A 17,172-nucleotide genomic window follows, 5' to 3' on the forward strand; every position below is an offset into this window, starting at 1 on the left:
TAAAAAAACATGGCTTCGGCTTATTGTGGAGTTTCTGCAGGCTGGCATTCTTCGTGAGAACTTCATTTGTTGAAACTGTTTTGGATTCTTGTTGGTTGTGTATTTAAAGAACGATGTCAGCTTAAATGGTTTCATATGAAAAGTGGAAGCCTCCTTACCTCGAGGAAAGTGAAACCATAAGTGTCTTTAATTTCTAATTTCATACAAATTCATGAACCATTCACCACACTCGTACCTCACACCTCCCCCTCAATCTCTAGGACCCCTGGCCTCAGCGATACCACAGCCGAGACTTGGCTGCTAGTGGAGAAAGTTCAGATGTTCTCACCCAACAGACTTGTGTCAGTCACCATAACTCAACACTGGGCAAAAGATGAGGAACCTGCCAGTTAATGCAGCCACAGGAATGAGCGGGAACAGGATTGGAACAAAGATATCAGGGAACTATTTCAGTAGCTATGATATATTGGCTTATTTAACTCACAAGCAAGAATAGTGAATATGAGATTTAGTTAGAGAACAATGATCATGAATTTCCTGACAAATCCAGAATGTGAGCTAGGTTCTGAATGCAAATTGCCAGCAGAAAATTCCTGGTGTGAAGCTGGGGGAAGTGGGTCCTGCACCAGCTGTCTGGCCTCTCCCAACTCCTCCAGCCCCCTCTTTTCTTTTGGAACAGGGAGTGTTTAGGGGCAAGGGGGAGCAGCACCAGGAGCTGTAGCTGGCTCCACCTGCTCAGCCACAGGGAATAATCTGTCCCAGTGTCTGTAGAAAAGTGTAAGGAGTAAAATGAAGAATGAGCATTACTGTATTCTGCGGGTAACCCTTGTATTCTGCAAGTCACCCCAGTGTCAATGTGTGGCCTTCGTACAGGTGAGATCCAGTGTGCACACCCTGAAACAGGAGTTACATAGACTTGTTCAGAAGGAAGGACTGCTATATCACCCAGCCCCACCCAGAATGGGTTATAAATCAACCCCAAATGTAGCCTCAGGTACTGAGGGCACATAAGCTTCAAAATATTCAGAATAGTGACACACACATACTTGTACGACTACAGGGGGAGTGAATCAAGACACCTAGCTAGCCTCACTCTGCCTTTCACTAACACACCCTCATGGTCTTACTGAAAATGTGGGGTGAAATCCTAGCCCCACTGAAGTCAATGGGAGACAGCAAACTGCAGCCATTACAGTATATGTTCTTCTACTCCAGAGGCGAAAGCTTACAGGAACAAGACCTGCATGGCAGATGTATTATTATTTATTCATAAATACATATTCACACAGATACTTTAATCTCAAATGGTCTCAGAGCACTGCAACTCTAATAACTCTATTTACAAGGGTCTTTCCAAATGCCCCCAAAATTCAGCCCTTTCCTGAGTGAAATATGTCAGCTATTTAACACTAAGCAACCACACTACACAATGGCTTGAACAGCAAGAGAAGAGTGCTACACTCAACTGAAATTGGAGAGTATCCCTGTTATTTCACGTCTTGCAATATCCCTGATACTTGGGTCCAGAGCAAGGATGGAGTAACAATGAGAGGTCACTATGACCCTACCAAATATAATCAGGCTAAACACGGAAAGTCCCTGAAGTGCCTGTCAATTATTAAGACTGACAGCTTAGTTATTGCTAATAAGTAGATAAACACATTACACAACCTAGTGTGTGATGTGAAATCTTACATTTGGTCAGAGATATTGTTAATTATTATTATGTAATCACCCGAGAAGATGGGTGTTGATAGCTAGTAGGGTGTCATCTTGGGTATAAAAGAGTTTATGGAGACTTAAGTCTTTGCCTTTGTTTGCATTCAGCCTTGTCTGTATATACTTAGCCAGATCGTTGGCCGGTCATACCTCAACTGATCACTCTGTATCTATGCTGAAATAAACCTGATCCCTGGCTCTGAACTCAGAGTTAGCCACAGTTTTGTCTGTTATAGTGACCAGTGGTTGTCTACTTTGCTAGGTTCATCAGGTAACCTGTGGGCCTGCTTTGGTGGTCCCAAAACCATCCTTACACAAAGATGTGTACTAATTTGTCTCTCACAATATTCCTTTACATTAGTGAAGCCACAGAATATTGAAAAGACACCCCCAGAAAGAAAGAAAAAGAAAGAAAGAACCTACCAGTATGGCTGCTGGTGAAACGTTTCTGACAGGATCATGGTTATGGTAGGGTAGGTCCATTTCAGCCGTAAAAATCTTGACAGTGTCCTTTAAAAAAAGTGACCCAAATGCATACCAAGCTACAAATGGTAGAATATGTTCATTGTTATAATACAAACCAAATCCTGCAATTATAAATACCAAGTCTGTACAAATAACAACTTATTCTCTTTCCCAACAAGTTGTTTGTTGGCTTTTTAAAAAAAGAAACTCCCAGCATTGTGAAAGACCCAAATAAAAATGTAAGAATACCCCATGAGAAGCTGTCCCATCTAATAATGCAGTGTTACGTGACTTAAGAACCATGGGGTAATCATAAAAGCCAAATATGTCAAGGTTACATAGAAATAGTTAATTCACTGTTAAAATTACTTGGAAAACATAACCCAACCTTCATATCCCTTTACGTATGACTTAGTGGACAGTCAGATTGTAGGCTTTGTCCCTCAAGGCCTTCAGGACAGTTGACCACTTTTGAATGGTATTATCAGTATCTAAATGAGCACATCTGCCTTTTAAAGAAATATTATGACCACAGATGGACAATTTGCTTGCTTGCACTTGTATTTCTGAGAAAGAAAATCCAGCTTTTACAGAAGTTCTAAGAGAAGAAAATCCCTCTGCTGGAAAGAACAATTTTGGGAAATGACTGTTATTAACGATTCTACTCATTTTAGAGAGTAGCTGAATTCCCTTTTTTATAGCCATACGGGTACCCCACAGTTCTTACATGCAAATTCCATTGACATCCATGTCCTCTAGAGTACAGATACAATCAGAATTAGAAAGTCATAGAAGCAGATGCCTTTTCCAGCCTTCTGTTAACAATTTTTTGTTATCATCATCGGTTCTCCCATCCGTACACACACACACACACACATATGCCACTCCCTCTAGTGGGAATTATGTGCCCTTATTTCTGAGTGGGATAGAGAAGATGCCCTTCTTCAGAGAAAGAGTTGTTGCCTCAGTGCTCTGAGAACCAAGGACTTGTGGCTTCTAGGGCCAGATCCTCTGTTGCTCTAAAGCCTCTTTACCCCACGGTGGCAGTGCAAAGCAGATCAACAGCTGGCTAAGCTGGCGACTGCAGAGGAGGACTCCTTCATAGGTAAAGAGATGGATGGATCATGACAGATCAAAGCCCATAGTTTGAGAAGCATCTTTGGATTCTTCAGAGTTACAATATATCGCATATACTGGAGGGGTGGGGGCGGACAGCATAATGGGAATAATCAGCTTTAAAATGTTAATTAGGAGAAACATCCTGAAAAAGGTAATGCTACCTTTTGTTTTGCAAGAGCTATTTTTAAACACTGTATTAAGTCAACAAGAATTAAGATCCTGGTATTCACAGTTGTGGTTATAATCCTTGGGATGAGTAAAATTAATACAAATCTAGCCTAAGGTTTAGATTTAATAGACACAATAAAAAAAACCCCAATAGCCATATTCCTGTATTTCACTTCACATGATATTGTGTCTTCTAGTACATTACTTCTGAATCAGAGTTAATTACCAGGCATTATCCTGTTCACTCCAGGAACTGCATAATGCACAAACAAACGGATTTATCTTTTCATCTCCACTAGAGAGGGGCACCTGCCCACTCGTGATCTACTGAATAGCAGTGTCCCTGACTGAATTATAAATCTGGGGTTTAGAGCTCACACAACCTTTTGCTCCTGTTGACATTTGCCATGCAACAAAAATCAGTGGGGCCATTTCTAAGTGGGAAGGATTTGTGTAGAGACAGAGACCCACAAAGCCTGGGGCCTTAAAAACCTCTCAAATACTTTCTATCTGTGAAGGGTGTGTGTGTGTGTGTTTTGAAATTCTCCTAGGTATTATAGCGTTGTCGATGAATACCTTTGTATACATTGGAGAGAGAAAACAATGACCATTCTATCCCTTTATTCAACAGCAGGTCACTGTTAGAGTCTTTCATCTCGAAGGGATCTATTCAAATCCAGCCTAGTTTTCCAGTGGCCCAAAAGCTGTTACAATGTGATGTCCTATGTGTCAGATGAGTTTGGCAATCTCAGTCCAGTTCCAATGGAAGTGTTTGCACCCGAAACAATGACACTGACATTCACCACCCCCAGTCCCAGCAAAGAGGCCCAGCGTTTAATGGGCCTGGGCCATGAGGGATGGGCATATCACTGAAGGCAGTTACTGCATGCTAGCATAAAGCCACACTGGCGGGGCAGTGAAGAGGTGCTTGCACAGCTGTACCTGTTCAGTGGACAGAGAGGAGTTCATCTTCCAGGGCATTTAAACCAGCCCATTTCACAGGCACAGCATTAAATATAGATACAATAGCCATTCACTGCACACACTCATCTTTTTCCAGGATGAGTTTGTAAGGGTTGTTAGCACCTGGATTTAGGGGCTGTTGAACTATCCCTGGAAGCAGAATTAGGTCATGCTGCTACACAGAGGAGTGAGTGCTGGATCTCTGGGGGCTGCATAGGTCATGAATCTACTCTCCTGTGTAGTGTGTAGCATGGGCTAGGGGGTCTGTCACTATGTAAATCCTTTGGTCCCCTGGGGTGGGGGCATGAGACATGTTTAGCCACTGGACAGAAGCAGTATTTATGGCACAACTCTATAATTGCTCTCCATCCTCGGAAGAAAAATTCCATCCCTCTAAGCCCACCATGGAGATACTAGGTGAAACCTTGGCCCCCAAAATGCCATTGACTTCAGTGGGACTAGGATTTCAACCACTCAGTCAGCTGCTTGGACTGGATGTGGTCTCTGAGTCTGGGCCTAATTCCAACATACCCCATAGAATATCAGGGATGCTGGAACAATTTTTATAGTGGGGGTGCTGATGATGGAAACCATGCATTTGGTGCTTGTTGTCACTACTTCAAGTCTGGGGGTGCAGCAGTGCCCCCAGCACCTGTAGTTCCAGAACCACTGTATAATATTGGGGCTTTAATAGCCCATCAATTAAACAACATTTATTTTTAACCCCAACTCCCATAATTCCAGAGAGCTTGTTTTCCTACGAAATGAACATTAAAAAACAAAAACGGATGGGCTCTCACAAACAACATGCAGAATTAAGGCTAACTCTTTATGCTCTGTTGTGCATGCAGCTTTTCATTTCAGGTCCTCAAGTAAGGGTCTTGTGCTCTGCAGGAGATGCAAGATTGAGGCAAAACGCAATGAATTAAGGACCCAGTTTTACCGTAGGGTGTGCATGATGTGTGCAAGAGATTTCACAATGAGGCAAAGGTGTCGAGGGGGCTGGGAGGAGAAGTGCTTTCATGCAAAAAGAAGTGTATCTGGCCAGGATTTTTGCATGTCCCCTTTGCTCTTATTAAAGTGACGTGTTTTATTAACAGCTCAAAGCCTTCAGTTACAGTATCTCATATCCTCCCTATGTAATTCTACAATAAAATCATAATCCAGCATTTACAACACCTGTTACCAAAGAAATGAAAGGGGTGTCATATTCAGGAGCAGGTCTCCACTGCAGGATCATAGTGAAGTATGAGACGGGCTGGAAAGAAACATGCCCTTTCTTTAAACACCAGTGGCAATCAGCAAACATACAAAGAAAAAATTGTGACAAGTAAGTGAAAGGTAAACAGCTGTAAGTTCTAGTTCTACTAACCAGAGAAGGAGAACATTTGCCACCCAAGGCCAATCTACACTGGGGAAAGTGCCCTGCAATTGATCACCAGTTTGAAAACTGGTTCAACAAAACTGGTTTTTAAAGTTAGTAAGATTTAAAACAAACAAACAAAAAAACCCAATAAGCTTTATAATGTGCTGCAGCAGTGAGTTCCCTGAGTTCATTCCAGTTGCATTAAGGCTATTTTCTACATTTCAAATGTGTTTTCAACTCCACTGATTGTTCCCTTGTTCTTATATTATGCAACGGGATAAAGAAGTCACATAAATAGTCTGCATTTTTTTTTTGATTCAGTGTTATGAAACTTGGTGTAGGTCAGGGAAAAAAACAACCCCACTGAACAATTGTTTTGATTGAAAATACTTCCATGATGGCTGTGATGCAACTTGACATTTTACATGACAATGGAAATGATGTACTCTAAAACAAAATATTCTTTAGAGGCTGCTGTTGACTTTGCCCTGAACGGCTGAGTGTAGCAGAGCAAACAATTGCCCTGAGGGGATTTTCCCACTGCTCATAAAAAATGTCACAGCATAATCTTGTCCCATCTGTACTGTGCTTTCTCAGGGCAACTTGGAGAAGGCTATATTGTAAGTAAAGCTGTTTGAAACATTGCACTGAACAGTAGCAAGATTTTAAGTTTAGAACATTAAGAAGTGGATACAATTAAAAATATTGTCCAATTACCTGCAGCAGAGTAGCAGGGCTGATACTGTGACATACCCAGGTTTTCATGTTTACATACAATAAACTGGGAAGACTATATGCTCCTTCTCCAATAGCTTAGGGAAATGTTGCATTTCCCAGAAAGCCGTGTGGCTATTTAGTGGGAGGTGGTGTTCCCAAAACTGTTTGTTGTTGTTGTTGTTGTAATATGGGATCACTGTGTGGAAGAGGTTGAGGCTATAACACACTAGCTAGGTGCATCAGAGGAGAAACTTACATGGAGTACTGCCATTAGCTTCAGCACCGGGGGTAGAGGCCTGTGCTTTTGTCGCTGAAGACTGCATGTTCTAGCTCCACTGACAACTCTTGCTGGTGTCATTAGATTAGCAAAATATTTCATCTGAATAGGCCACAAACTGAAATGACCGATTTTGCAGCAGTGTGTGGTGAGGAGGTTCTCTCTATTAGCAGTTCTCAAACGGTGGGTTGGGACCCCAAAGCGGGTCATGACCCTGTTTTAATGGGGTTGCCAGAGCTGGCGTTAGACTTGCAGAGGCCTGGGGCTGATGCCGAAGCCAGAGGGCCTCAGCCCTGGGTGGGGGGGATCAGGTTATAGGTCCTCCGCCCAAGGCTAAAGCCCTGGGGCTTCAGGTTTGGCCCCCCCGACCCAGGATGGTGGGGCTCAGGCTTTGACCTCCTCCACTTGGGGCAGTGGGGCTTGGGTGTGCTCAGGCTTCAGTCCCCTGCTCCTGGGGTTGTGCAGTAATTTGCATTGTCAGGAAGGGGTTGTGGTGCAATGAAGTTTGAGAACTGCTAAGTCTTTCCCAGAGCATCCTGATGAGGCTACTTGTATTGGGATCTGCACCCAGCTGCAAACTTTAATAAATGTTTTCCAAGTGATAATTATTCAGTTAAGCTTGGAGGCTGCTAGATCCCTAGACAAGGAGTTGTATGTGCACTCAGGTGATTTTTTAAAATGTATTTATCTTCTAACCAACATTAACCATCTAACTATCACAACCATTCCTGTTAGATAGGGGATTATTACTATTCCAGCTTTACAGACAAGTGAAAGCTACTTTTGAGTTGTTCTGCTTTTCAGAGGTGCTGAGCACCCACAGCTCCCATTGACTGGTCCAAAGTGTCTCTTGTTGAGCATGGAAAAATTGACCACCCCAGAATCAGAGATCACTTTTGAAAAAAAATTGGGCCTTGGAGCAGTTATAACAGGGAGCCAGGGAGTAGTCGTGGACCAGAGCTAATGTGGATGGCCAGGGCCTCTGTATGGATCCTTGATCTTCCAAGTTAGTGGACAGACCTTGTGCGTTTTTCCACTGGGCGGGGAAGCACACTCACCCAGTAGGATGACATGGAGAACCTATGGCGAGTTCTTCCCCAAAGGCCACTGGCCCCACCCCCCATGGCTAGGATAGGTGTGAAGGCTCTGGTCTTTAGGATTTTTAAAAAGATTTTCTTCATAAAAATCAAACCTTTCAGCTGCTACTCCGTTTTAATGTTTCTTCTCTGATTTCCCTCCCATTTGTTAACATCATTCTGCTGTTGATGGTACTCACTATCTCATTGTTAATTTGTTGCCTTTTGATTGTCACCATTTTGTCTGATTTATTTATTTCAGTTTTTAAAAGGCCCCTGACTATCCTTCAGGTGCTTGTACGTTTTTCTAAATACATACAAGTTAATTGGATCAAATCTCCACAAGAAGAATTTCTCCCCGCCCATTACATATAAGATCTCTTTTTAATCCACACATTCAGCCTGCCTCAGAGAGAGACTGGGAAACCGGAGGCATTTTATAACAAGTCTTTTATGTCAAGGCATCTGATCGCTGTAAGACTGACTAAAGCAGGGAGCAGGCTCCAGAGTCAAGGACCCCTTACTGAAGACACCCTGAATACCAGCTCCCGCCCATTTAAACCAAGAGGGTGTGGGTTCAAGAACCTCATTAGATCACAACTGCTGTGAGATCCCATGAGAAGACAGAGGGAGTTTCTGGGAGTAAGATAAACTGGATTGGCTTGTCTGTACCATTCACTGTTTTATACACCTCTATATCCTACCTCCTTTAACCCTTCTTCTTTCCATACAAAACAATCCTGTCCTACCCACCATCACACCTCTAATCACGTCTGCTGCCCTTCTTCGAACCCTGTCCATTTGGAGAGGAGGTGACTGAAACTGAATGAAGGTGAGGTTGTACGATAGACACCCTGCTCTATGTTCGGATGAGAGATCGCGCTCAAACCTCTCTCTGTAATGGGGGCAAGTCTGAACACCTGGAACTTTGGGATGGTCAAGATTCTGATCCAGATTTTGAATTCACAAGTTACAACATTGCAAACCAGCATTTTGTTTTTGTCCATTAGACACACACGAAGTCAAGATCTAGGTGAATCCAAATGCCACCACATACACATTATTCCTAAGCCCCATCTTATATAGGCTAACATCTATATTCCTCTGTCAGCATCTACAGAACAGGATAACACTCTGTGTAATAATAGAAAATAGACAAACTGGAAATAATGGACACTGGCAAACAAACTATCATTTTAGGTACATTATGTTCAGGGTACTAAATTGGTAGGAGCCCTTTATTTTTAATTTCTGCTCATCTGTTCATTATTAAATGAGCTCACAAATCAGAGGAGATTGAAGAGTGAGGGAGGGTAATTATACACTTTAGGAGAAGATATTTTTCATGATGGTGTTAGAATAGCACCAAGATAACAACCTATTCAAAAGGCAGAGAGAGAGAGAGAGAATTAATATCTGTGTATTTCAATATAACTGTGCTGCTGCCCTCAGATAGTAGACTTGATTTTAAAAAGAAAAATCTTTCTGCTTCTCATTTTGTTATTTAACTAAGAGGAAAACTATACACTTTGCCTTTAATAATAGCAGTTGCTTAACAGTTAATGCCTTTAGATTATGTAACTGATTTTGTCAGTTCCGCATTTAAAAATATTTGTGATGCTATTCAATAATCGAAACAACTTTGAACTGTTCTTGTAGGGGATTTTTTATTTGTTTATTTCAAATTTGTTAGTATAAGAATTTGTCTGTATTTGCTGTCAGGTTGTCCTGCGTGTTTCAGTGGGATCTAAAACCAAAAAGTTCCGTTGATCATATTTTCCAAGCACTGACGTCAGTATTATATGTATCTAGTACAGGGCTTCTCAGCTGAAAGGCTGCAAAGAGATGTAAGCAGGTTAAAACCAAGCTGCCTTCCCCATATTGCTAAACGGGAGGAGGTTCCGAGTAAATGGGAAGGATGTTCCAGTCTGGGACAGAATCAGTAACCGCTGATTTAACAGAATATCACCATTCTTGGTCCTGTCCAGTGAAGTCCCTCTAGTGAGCTAGATGTGCTCACCTGCCCACCCAGGTTCAGTTGTGGGTTCTCCTTTCACATGCAGAGCAAAGTTCCATTCCTCAGCAGCAATCATACAATTCCATGCACCTACAGAGGATTAGCATCTAGTTATTGGGTTATCTCAGTCTTTTCTTCTGTGGGTTGGATCATAGCTCACCACCACTAGAAAAGCTCTGTGGCTACAGCACCACAAAGCACTTTCAACAATGTGTCTCATTCTGAGCGTAGAAAAATCCACCCCAGCTGTATAGAATGCCCAGTCCAGGTGCTAATTTAAGTTGATATCATGAAGCACTGTCCTAGTGCAGAGCCTCTTGGTTCAGACACATCATATGACTCCATCTTATATCTCAAAACTAAGTAGCTAAGACTTTGTCATTAGCAATAGTCTTAAAAGGTACCAGAGACCAGACAGGAAATTGTACATGTCCAGCTTGCAAAAGATATTCACAGAGTCTGACGTCTGGTATTTATCTTCGGTTTCTGTAGGTCTAAAAGGCTAGTGCCATGATTTGGACGATAATGTCCATGATGATTTTGTCAGCCATGAGAGCATTTTATGAATTTTCTTAAATTAGATGTGAAAAATTGGAACATTTCCAGATCTGAGAGGGATGTTGACCAGGGTGTGTGTGTATATATACATTCAGTCAAGCTGTGTAATCCCATTTTTAGAGGGAGGTCAAAAGGATTGTGGTTTTGGTCTTTCCCTTTCTTGCTAGTCGACTGCAAAGAATAGTTCATCTTTTCCTATCGCTACATCTTCAGAACTCCATAACCCAACCTGATACTGGTGGCAAACTAATTTAATTAGATGGTACATATGGATTTCTGGCTCAAGATAAAGGAAAACACTAAAAGCATTTATTGTGTTGAAATTTTCAATGCCAATTTTCTGCTAAAAAGGAGGGATTCGAGAGGTCAGGGCTCTTGCAAGCACAGAGTTAGTGGCAGATTAGTTACAGTAGTTCAGCCTGAAAATTCCAGCAGAAATAAATACAATGGAATGCCATGAATTATCTGAGACCACAGCTTTAATCAGCTCTTGGGAAAAGAAAAACATGTATTTGGTTATTGACAGTTGATAAACTGAATTATGACATTTGGAAAAACTAGAACAAAAGAAGAGTTCTAGGGGTTTTAAAAGTAAACTAACTTTTTTTTCCCTTTATTTTCTTTTCTGGTCATAGGGAATTTTTTTTCTTATTTATTATAGCAATGTTTTTCAAAATTATTACCACTGTTGCTGGCACTTGGGTTTTCCAGATACTCACTGCACTGTAAGTGTGGACCAGAAAACTGGGAAAAGCGTGTCTCTAAACAATATATTAAAAAGGGGCAGAGATCCTGAAAAGATTGTGATTAACTCTCTTCACTTGTACAATAAACCAGTGGCAGATACAGCAGGGCTTTTAAATATACTTTAGCAGTCTGACAGAAACCAGTAAGAGCCAGCATGTTCAGAGTAAAGGGTAAATGTTGTTATAAACCTGCTTATTGTGTCTATTTCTAGGGGCCAGTGTATTTTACAGTTCTGCAGCCCTCATGGAAATAGCTGCAAACTCCATCCCGCCCCTCTTGGTGCAAAATTCCATTCCAGAATTTAAGATTTTCTTCAAAAGTTGTTTATTGCCCAAAAGGTTCCCCTCCCAACTCCCCTCCCCAAAAAACCCAACAATCTTGGGACCATGAATGGTGTGTCAGCTGATGCAGTAGTGCCTTTGAGCCTGCAAACAGCTTTAAACAATTGTTCCATTCATGTTCATGGATTGTTCACCCTGAAGCCTAAAGATGACCGGTTAATGCTACATTTAATTGTTGCAGATTTTATCAGATACATCCAGCTAAAGTGCTTATCCCACACACTTAAACTGCCTCCTACTTCTCCCAAGACCAAAAACCTCAACTGTCCCCACCCAGCAGACCATACCTCAATGCCAATGAGGCATAACTGCACTGTAGTACTACACTCTCTGTAGCATATTGAGAAATGAAAATGTGGGATCTCATATCCAAATTACATACATCAGGACTGCCATGCTGATGGTATTATTAATCATCATGTCTAATTCGTTACCAATTCTCCATTGTGCGAAGTAAGTCACACTATTACAGAATTCCCAGCCTGCCGCAACAAAGAACTGTAGAGTGCAGCCTGATGAGGAGTCCACAATACGTTGCCTATTTCTGTAGGGTCTCTGTGATCTTATGCTCCAATCCCCTAAAACAACAGATGATGAGTGCAGAGGTACATCATAACATCCGAGTTCCCAAACTGTGATTTTTTTCCAAGTTGGAAACTTAGTGAGAAGAGAACATTGCCTGGGTGTTTAGCCACATGATTCACCTCCAAACTGCTGTGCATTGTTGGGTTACCTATGACAGAGTCAACCTATCAGAAAGGGGTGATCAACTGCACGAGCAAATTCGGCATTTAGGTGAGCATTGCAAATAGGCATGCAAAAGTGCAACATGGATAACTGGTGCCTAAATGCCCATGCAAATGAGCTCCAAAATAGAGCTGTATGACAGCACCATGGACTCCACATGCAAACAAGTACTCAGGGACAAGTAGAAGAGGCAGCTCAGACTCTGCAACATCCACAACCAATATTAACTTTTTTGAAGAGGTTTCAATTAATTTCTCTCTCTCTCTCTCTCTCTCTCTCACACATACACACACAGGTCCCTCTTCATGGGTTACCACTGGCCCCATGTAGAAAAGCTTCCCCAGACACTGCGTGAGAAAGAGCAGGTTCCCAGGATCAACAGACACCCACTGAGAAGTAGTGGGAGCTCATATGCATGAGCTAAAGCACCTGTTTTACACACAGCCTGAAACCAGCACTGGAAACCTACATATAGCAGCATCATTCTAGTTATGAGAGCCAGAAAGTGAAACCAGTGAGGAACACTATGAAAACTGACGGATCTAGCCTCTCTCCCCAGTCAAATGCAAAAATTAAGCAGAGAGCACAAACGTTGAAAAGAAAATTCAGATTTCACGTGGTCAGTCTGAACAATCTCAGGGGCTGTGTGTAACATAGGGAGGATTTTTTTATTTTAAATATGATTTTTTCCTCAACACTAGCTTGCAAAATATTACAAGCCATGAGCCAGTTTTTATTCTCATAAGTGAAACTACCATGGTTTCTCATCAACAAATTTCCTTCAAAATCAGGTACTAGAATAATAGAGGACAAACACTTTTTGATGTGCTCCAGTAGTGTCAGATGTTAAAGAAATCAGTGCTCCAGAGACTCTTAAACATGTCATTGTCATAATATAAAAACTGACTTACTAACTTAAATTATTTGGAGAGTTAAGTGCTTGTGTTATTGCAAATTAAACTAATTAGTATCATTTCCTGACAGCTGCAGTGAGCGATTGGATTTTTCTTCAGCCGCTCAGATGGGATGAAGAGAGTGGAGACAGCTTTGTGATTTAATGGAATGGAATCAGTTTATCATAGTAAGGGCACATCATTCCGTTCTTAGCTCAGCACTGCTGCCTCCTTTGCTCCCTCTCAATTCATCAGCCATTATTGCACTCTTAACGTATTACATAGGAATCCGTGCATAGACAGATGTGAGTTGTTGGTAACTTTACAAATATCCAGAGAAGAAGCCATGCTGGAATATGTGATACGTCCCCCTTTTGGAAATGTTGTGGATTATGCTGTCCAACCTTTTAACCAACATTGTAGCTGGCAGTAAAAGATACAGGAACTTATTTCCATACCGCAAATGGTTTAATTGGTGTAAGGCAGCTTTGCAAACTAGCACTGATTGAAATCTCCAGCTTCCATGACTAGATGCACGAAGTGGAAAGTTTCAGTATATAATCCTCAGGCATTTAGGAAACCAGTCACATTTATTGAGTGTGGAAAATGTGTCCCTAGAATGGTGGTAAAACCAAGTTGCTGACTTGTGCTGAGAATTTCCATTAGGTTATATGAAGAGCAACAATAGCGGGCAGTCCCAACATACAGTTTATAAAATGTCATATTGAAAACTTACAGTAATCAGATCACTAGGGAAAAGTCTAGGATTTCTTTAGATGAGCCAGAATGAAATAAAAACTCTTGTCCACCTTCCACTTCACAGAAGCCCACACAAATGGATGAAATTACTTGGAATTCAATTATTCTGGAATTCTAATTTTCTAGAGACCATTGGGTGGTGCTTGAACTGTCTTATTAGATGTTCAGTTTGGTCAATTTTTGCTCTACTTGTATTACTGAACTGGCTCCAAAGGTTTGCTTTATCTTGGATCCATTGGGATAGATGGTACTTTTGTGGTCAACAGAATGGATTAATGGTTTTGATTGTAATTAATTGCTGATCGCCAACATCTCTACATGGAAATTGAATTACCTCTAATTGTATTAAAAATAATTTTATGCTGCCCTCCTCTGTAGTCACTATGCTTGGAGTAGCCTTGATTGAAAGAAATGTATATTTCTATAGAGCCAAACATATCAGTGCACAGCCTGAGAGTTTGCAAAAAGCTTGGGGAGGAAGAATCCTCTCACAGTTGCCCTGCAGTGGCTCCTGCCTATAAGCCATCCAAGGCATTTAACTGGCCTCTATTACCATAGTATCCAGGCACCTCACTATCTTTAATGGGTCTATCCTCAAAACACCTCGGTAAGATAGGGAATTGCTACGCTTTGTTATTATCTGTAGAATGGAGGACTGAGGCAGACAGACAGACTCGACTCAGTCTACACTACAAAGGTTTGCCAGCACAGCTACCTGGGCTAGCAGTGTGGGAAAAAAACCCAAAACCCTCACCTCCCAGCCACCATTGTCAGAATGCTTCTGTCGGTATAGCAGTGTCATGTGGCAAGGTGGTTTGGCTAGGCCAGCAGGAGAACTCCTGTTGTGTACACTGCATCTCTAGTAGAGGGCTCTGCTGGCATACCCTTACCAGCCAAGGTTCTGCAGTGCAGACAAGCCCACAGTGACTTGTCCAAGGTAACACAGGAAGTCAGGAGTGGAGCAGGAAATGAAACCTGGGCCTTCCACGTCCCAGCTAGTGCCCTAATTACTAGACTGTCATTAATCTTGGAGCCCTATAATGAAGGATACAGTAGACTTGTCTCTCCATCCTCAGGGGAAAAATAGCCAGTGGATCTGCAGAATCATTGATCCACTATCCCAGTCCCTCCATGCTTGTCAGCCCTCATGGGGTACTGCAGAGTGTCTTATGGGGTTTTTCATGCGGTAACAACGGGACGGGGTTAAAGTAAGGCAGGACAAAACTGCGTTCCATCTTCCCCTGCACTGAACATGAAGGCTCATACAGGCGTCTGGGATATAGACTGTGGCCCTATGCAAGCTAATTATTTGATAGAGACAATGAAGCCTGTCTCCAAAAATTAAAAAAATTAAAAGAAAAAATGAATTCAACAAGTAGAGGTTAGTCTTCAGCTAAAGGTTAAATGAACAATCAAAAATGTATATTCCTGTACAGAGAAAGCCTGCCCTATACTTTGCCACCCCTGGCAACCTGATACAATAATCAGCTCCAGGAATCAGCCTCTCGGGAAACCAGAAGTTAATCTTAGAGATGGGTGAACCTCTTGGCGTTTGAGGTTTTGTGGAGCATTCAAACTATTTTGGGGCTTGCCAGATTAACTAGAATAGGATTCTTTTCCTGTAATTTGGGGCATTTTGGGTGCAAAAAATGGATTGCTCTTCAAACTGTGCCTTTTAATAGCAAAATAAAAGTCTGTGCTAGACTAGAACCACCTTCAAAGCTAAATTGACCTTGTGGGTACCCTTTAATCCTCTACCTACAGTTAATATCCAGTAGAAAATCTCCCCATCTCTGCTTCTTTTTCCCACACTATTTGCCCCACTCTGCCCCTTCTCTACTCCATTTTACTCTCTCCTTTCACACTGGCATTTTTCCCCACTCTGGTCTCCCTATAGTCTTTGCTTTTATTCGACTATTTTCCACTCTCTGCCCACCCTACCCGTCCCCCACCAGTGTCTTCAATGAAATGAAGACTCGAGAACAAGTCGAATGTTCAAACCAATACTGTCTGAGTGTGTTTGAATTTAAGCCAAACGAGTTTGCCCATCCCTTGTTATGACTGTCCTAGCAATAGTACAGCAGTACTAATGGAAGTTGTTTCCAGCGGGTGTTTTGTATGATAAAGTTGTATAATTTTATACAAAAACCCTTCCAATGCATATGTGAAATAGAGCAGTGTCTAATGATCCCACTCTGTTTTCAGTAGAACATGCACGATTCTTCTTGAGTTTTGTTTGTAGAGAACTTATACTGCGGCTTCAGCTTTCGTCACAGGATCTAGTACAAGAGGGGGACTTCACTCATCCCTTACTTTAGCAGCAGCTGTGAGTGAGGTACTATTTTACTCTTGAAATTCAGAGCACTAACCATGGGTATAAAGGGCTTGGTATATCAAGTCGCGGTGATATACCACAATTCTTCAGAGTGGACCCAGGAAATCAAAAGGTCTGCCTACAATAAGGAGAGCATATGCTAAGATATTTTTGTCCAGATTGCCTACTGTTGCTTCCACTGCCAGCGGTAGCAGTGCCAGGGTAGTCTGGGCTCCAGGCAGGTGCTAGCATTTTAAGGTCCTTGTCTTCTAACCTTAATCAAGGCAAGCCTACATGACAGAGTGCTTAAAACATTGGCAGCCACCAGTGCTTTGCCTTCACTAGCACGCCCACTGATACCAAGGTGAAATGGGGGTGGCAGTAGCCACAGATAATTTTAGCAAGAATTTCCTGAGTACAGGCAAAGCCCAGTGAGTTAAGTATTTTACTCTGTATCTCCTGACGGATCCCTGGGCCTAGCTGTGCACACTTGATCTTTCCCACTGCTATGCTAGTGAAATTCCAGAAGTGGTTATAACAGAGCCATCCTGGGCACCTGTTAGCATGCTTAGTGGATTTCACTCATGTTTCTGTAGAGAGCAGACTGGAAGTTAACACTGAAGTCAACTGAGTTACACCAGGGATTAGTTTGGCCCAGAAGGTTTGCACCAGAAAATCAGAAGTTTAATTGCAAATTTCAATCTGCCCTTTCTGGGAAGGAGAAAAGAGCAGCCAACATATTGTACTGTAGGTTAAAGTCACCTTTGGCCACAGATCAGCTCTAGCCTGGATTTCTTTTTACCCCTTCTTCCCCTGCTATAAAACTAATTCTGACTACACCTCTACAACTGGAGATGTCGGTGCTTGAAAATAAGGAGGAATTGGATCAACAGCTGTCTTGATCTGTCATGAGCTTTCAATTAGAG

At 41.9% G+C, this 17,172-nt stretch overlaps 1 protein-coding gene across 1 annotated transcript in view; it reads right to left on the minus strand.

Annotated features, from left to right (window-relative positions):
- The window catches only part of SATB2 (SATB homeobox 2), a 224,773-nt gene that overhangs the window by 179,854 nt on the left and 27,747 nt on the right, over window positions 1–17,172 (minus strand). Inside the window, exon 2 of the mRNA XM_044978501.1 lies at window positions 2,143–2,229. The gene's annotated coding sequence lies outside the window, so the exon portion shown is untranslated. The remainder of the gene's footprint in view (window positions 1–2,142; window positions 2,230–17,172) is intronic.

The sequence above is a fragment of the Mauremys mutica genome, chromosome 10 (genome assembly GCF_020497125.1).
Source record: "Mauremys mutica isolate MM-2020 ecotype Southern chromosome 10, ASM2049712v1, whole genome shotgun sequence".
NCBI classification, from domain to species: Eukaryota; Metazoa; Chordata; order Testudines; family Geoemydidae; genus Mauremys; species Mauremys mutica.